Genomic DNA, 6000 nt, shown 5'->3' on the forward strand with positions numbered 1-6000 from the left:
TGAATCGCGCCATGACGTCAACCCAGATCGAATACTGCCAGCTCCTTTGAGCATTTAGCGAAGCTTCTTAGAAACAACAATAACACACCAAACAAACAATGTTAATTGGCTGAAGGGATGGCAGTGTTGGTTCTCCATGATATATTGCTATATTGTGAGTGTGCCTGAGAGTAGGTGTACATGTTTGGGTATTTGTTTTCATCCTTGAGTGAAAACAAGATGATCAACACTAGATAAACTCCTTACAAGACGTTACACAAAATTAGAGCCCGATATAAGGCCCAAGTCTGCAGCAATTGTCCGTTAAAAATCCCAACTTTGAAGAAAACGTTTTCCAATTCTGCTGTTATAGTTAGTTCACTTGTGACATGACCAATAAAGAGCAAGACGCTTAATGCGTAGTCTTACAGTCTGAATTGAATGCAGTTTTAAAATTCAATTTTAAAATACTTCTGAGTTTAAAAAAAAGAAGAATTTATCAAAATCCAAATTTTAGACAAAATAACGGTTTTCCCAAATGTGCCTGCCAAGGGCACTTAGTTTGGAATCTGAGATACATCCCGTGAATGAGTGAGTGAGTGAGTGAGAGAGTGAGAGAGTGAGTGAGTGAATGAGTGAGTGAGTGAGTGAGTGAGTGATCTGGCATCATTTATTTCTCGATCCTATAGTGACGAGAAAAGAAATACAGCAATTATGAGATCAAAGGTGATGCCAGTCTAATTAGAATCAGAATGAAAATTGGAAATACATCTATGATTCCAATAGGTTTCGCTCTGTGACGAAATATTATTATGAAGTTCTAAGTGAGTTAGTTACACTAATGTGATTTAATATTTTTAGTGATATCTCTATGTTTTAACGCGAGAGGAGAGCCACACACGTATCCCCTCGTCGGATGATAGGACCGGCAACGGGCCGGTGTTGATCAATATAATAAACATCAGATTTATCACTCCGATAGGGAGCGGTGGGGTAGCCTAGTGGTTAAAACGTTCGCCCTTCACGCCAGAGATCCGGGTTCGATTCCTAGAAATGGGTACAATGTGTAAAGCCCATTTGTGACGTCCATGTCGTGATATTGCTGGAATATTCCTTAATGCGCCGTAAAGCCAAACTCACTCACTCACTATCACCCCAATTCATTACCATGGCACCTCATAGCGTCAGCATCTGCCAAAACGTCAAGGTGAAGGTCACGTCAGATGAACCCTGAGTGAACTTTAACCGCCCAAACTAAATGAAGGATGCACGGGTTCTTTGCCCAACGTTTCGAAACGTTTCAGCTTCATTTCGTGAGCAACTCGATTCGGAAAAGGCTATCTTAGCGAAAGAAAAGTGCCACAGAAATTGTGTTCTGAAATGGTTTTATAACTATGATTAATGTTTGGATTACCCATCTTGTCGATCCTTGAAATTGATTGGTAAGCAATTCAACACTTGCTTCAGCACTAAATTTGTAAAGAAAAAGACACCGCCCTCACTCTTTCTCACATTTGTCTTTACATACTAAGTAGTAAGTAGTGAACATATCTTCTTGAAAACAAAGCGATCTCTGGTTTGAATGAGGGGGCAAAATCGTTTGTGTTCGATTACGGTAAATTGCGTTCGATCGCTTGGTTATTTTGAGCTTCGGATCAATCCTCTATTATTTCCATTGATCGGAACACGACTACACAGAACACAAATAAAACATCGATAGTAGACCTTTTTACTTGTAGATAACATGGTTCTTAGAAACGAATGGAAGTATGAACTATCTACGACGATGTATAACTGCGCCTTCATGTTTTGCATTCGGAATTCCCCGATTATGTTCGTTTTCGAGATACACAACTCAGATATGCTTGCCTGAATGTTACGCTCACTTGTACCGTGGATTTAAAAGCCTCAGCGCTGATTGTCAGATTAGCATGTTCACCTGACGTGACCTCCTGTGGTTGTGTCCTCAGATCTCCACGCAGTGTATCGAATCGGAGTAAAAAATCTGAGATTGAGATGATACGAGACCAGGGGTAATTAACGTCATCTTCCCCAGGCAGGGGAGTTAACTGACCATAAAAGTCCAGTTTCCACCCTTGACAAAGTAGGCTGGAATTTCTGAGTTATATTTTGGCTGGACTAACGACTCTATGCATAGTCCAATCTAAATCACGTAACGAAATTGACATTCGGTTCGCAAACAACATGGCGACAGCGTCAAAAGATATTTTTCAAATCTTTTCATGTTTTTAATCAACGTCCTCAAATGTTGTGGTGCAAATCCACATGTACAGTGTGCCTGAGACAGAGAATATGAGACCTGTCTTCGATTAACTTGATCAGATATCGTCTTGACTGGGCGCGGCAATTTTGAAGCAAATGCAAGTGCATTCGTGACCAACTCGTGTTAATCCTGGACAAGCCGAATAGCGACTCGTGCCCCTCGCATGGCCATTTTTGCGACCGGGCTCCGTCTTAGCGCAAACGGGCATACCTAAAACAATTGTCAACTCGTTGCGTAATGATTTACACTTCTTTACTCATATTTTATATATATTTAAGATGCAATTTAAAGCACAGCTGGACATGCGGAATTATACAGTATGATTGAACACATTTAACTGTGTCTTGGGTATATTTCTAGATGCAAGACATATGTAAAATCAAAAATTATTTCTGATGGATTCTTTGACGAAGAACTTGAAACCATACGCGCATTCTGATTGGTTTGTCATATTTTCGCACATAACATTCATCGATAGGGGGACGAGTCTTCTTGCAGGTTACGGAAAGGGGCGAGTGCTGACGAATGATGCAAGTGATATGAGAGGTGGAATCTGATTGGTGGAAAGGAAGGAAATATAAGGGACATTACTCGTAATAACCACTAGTGGCGCTACGATCGAAACACGAAATTCAAGCCTGTTTCGGCAAGGGTGGAAACTGGACTTTAATAGACAGTTAACTCCCTTGCCCTCGGAAAGATGGCGTAACGTGAGGTCAAGGGCAGTTTGAGGTCAAAGTGATGTGAGGTCATGGATAATGTGGGTGATGTGACTCAATATTCCAAAGAAGACATCAAGTTCTCATGAGACTTTGTAAGCGAGTGAGTGAGTAAGTTTGATTAATGCGTGAAGCATGTTCTTGTTGGGATATTGAGCGTGTTTTTTGCAGGGATATTGCGAGAATATTTCTGATAGCGGCGTAAAACTCACTTCCCCACTCATTTATTGTGCCCTCCCCATGGGGATTCCGGGTTAGAATTGGTCCCCATGCTGGTCGTAATAGTCGTAATAGGTCAGACTTGGTCACTTGGTTGATAGCGTCTCTTTTACCCTGACGGGGTGGATCGTTACTCACAATATCAATCACTGGGTTGTCTGATTCAGACTCGATTATCTACAGACCGCCGTCATATAATTGGATTGGTAATATTGTTGAGTGCGGCGTTAAACAACAAAACATAAACACACGAACACACGAGCTAACGCTTTGAAATAAACCCATAAACTCATAAAACTATAAAAATTCGCCAAGAAGATAATAACACAGCCAACCCAAACTTGATTTTAGAAGTTTATTAACTAGTATTCAAAAAATACTTGCATGGTGCAGCCAGCTGAAGGTAAGAGACCCGTGAAGATCCGGGTTAGAACAGGTCTTAAGAAACCCATGTTTGCCGTACAGTTCGCTACTATGCTGCTAGTCGTGAGAGGCGTCCAACGGGATCCGGTGGTCAGGCTCGGTGACTTGGTTGATGTATGTTATTGCATTCCAACTGCGTAGATCGATGCTTATGATATCAATCACTGGATTGTCTAGCTCAGACTCGATTATTTACAGACCGACGTCATATAGCTTGTATATTGCTGAGTGCGGCGTTAAGCACAAAACAATGAAAGCTTAAGTTAAAACAGAGCAGTTAATGTTTAAAACAGCCGACCCTGTAAAGATCCGGGTAAGGACAGGTCTTCAGCAGCCCATGTTGGTAAGAGAGGCGACTTAATAGATCGGGTGGTCAAGCTTGGTGACTCGGTTACTGGCACATCATCGTACGGTGTGGATCGTTGCTCACAATATCAATCACTGGATTATCTGGTGCAGAATCGGTTAGTTACAGACCGATGCCATATATAGCTGTTGTAGTGTAAGGTGTGGCGTTAAACAAAAAACAAAATATAAAACAGTACATAGACACAATTGATATCAACAAATAGAAAAATCACACGAAAATGTGCATGCGAGTTTGGCAACCTCAATAAAGCAGATTTTAGTGCTCGCTACCGCTGAACAAAGACGGGTCACGTCAGAGCAGCCTTTCATCCGACCGTCACTTACCAGATCGTGAAAGCCACAGTCGGAATCATTCGTCACCACTCGCCCCTTTCCGTAACCTGCAAGAAGACTCGTCCCCCTATCAATGAATGTTATGTGCGAAAATATGACAAACCAATCAGAATGCGCGTATGATTTCAAGTTCTTCGTCAAAGAATCCATCAGAAATATTTTTTGAATTTACATATGTCTTGCATCTAAAAAAATATACCCAAGACACAGTTAAATGTGTTCAATCATACTGTATAATTCCGCATGTCCAGCTGTGCTTTAAACTGCATCTGAAATATATATATATATATAATACCATTACGCTACGAGTTGACAATTGTTTTAGGCATGTCCGTTTGCTCAAAGACGGAGCCCGGTCGCAAAATTGGCCATGCGAGGGGCACGAGTCGCTATTCGGCTTGTCCAGGAATAACACGAGTTGGTCACGAATGAGTCGGAATGTGTATCTGATTATGCAGTCTCGAAAAGGTTAACACAGGGAATTCCGAATGACAGTTACGACTGTACGACCGATTCCGTCCATATCATCGTCTATCTCTCCTTCCATGATATGAACATTTTAAACCAAAAAAAAGAGACTTTCCATTGCCCGTGGAAAGTACAGCTATAAAATCTCAGCCATCTGTTAGACATTCCAGAATTTCCCTTTCTTCGGTTTGGAAATTTCAAGTCGAGAACTCTGTCAAAATATTTTTCAAGGCGTTATCTGGAATGGAAGTCTTCAGTTTTTTTTAAACTAAAGCCGTAAAGCTCGAGAAAGCTGTTGTCTGATTGGCTAAGGTCGACTTCTTGTTTGTCATTTCATTGGTCGGTACAAGTTTGACTAAGGTCGTTCTGACGTGACCTGTAATGGCCTTACATCTGATGTTAATGAGATTGGCGAGTTTGTTTACAGTCAATCTCATTAAAATCAGATCTAAGTTCTCGCTGCCGCTATACAAAGATCTGAGGACATCACATTACGTCAGAACGACCTTTCGCGAACTTAGATCGACCACTGAAACAACTAACAAGAAGTCGATATCAGCCAATTAGAAAGCAGCATTCTCGAGCTTTACGGCACTCGTTTCAACCTGGCGACTTTCATTTCAGACTACGCTTGAAAAATATTTTGACACAGTTCTCGATTAAAATTTTGAAAACTAAACAAACGAACATGCCGGAATGTCTAATATATGGTTGAGATTGTATGGCTTTGCTTCCCATGGATTGTGCAACGTACTCCGTTCGAATGTTCAAACGATAATCCCACGGTAGCGAGAGATAGACGATAATTTTGAGTAACTGTCGTTCCGAATACCCCGTGTTAACGTTTACGAGGTTGCATGATTAGAAAACACATTCCGACTGCCACTTCATTATCTGGCAAGCGACGCTTTGATTGGTCGGATGAAAGGTCGTTCTGACGTGACCCGTAATGAGATGTCTTCATATCTTTGTTTAGCGATAGCGAGAATTAAGATATGATTTTAATTAGATTGGTTTACAGTATTCCAGCTCTAATGCTGACAACGTTAGGATGACGATTCGAGCAATTTCTTTAAAATCATTTTTTTTACATCGATACGATATTTCTTCACGCAGAAAGATATTGTATCGGAGTAAATTATGATTCGCCCTGATTATAAACCTTGGTTTGCCAGCTTCACACCTGGAGGAGAAAGTTCAGGAAAG

The sequence above is a fragment of the Haliotis cracherodii genome, unplaced genomic scaffold (genome assembly GCF_022045235.1).
Source record: "Haliotis cracherodii isolate W230 unplaced genomic scaffold, xgHalCrac1.p SCAF_17, whole genome shotgun sequence".
Lineage (NCBI taxonomy): Eukaryota > Metazoa > Mollusca > Gastropoda > Lepetellida > Haliotidae > Haliotis > Haliotis cracherodii.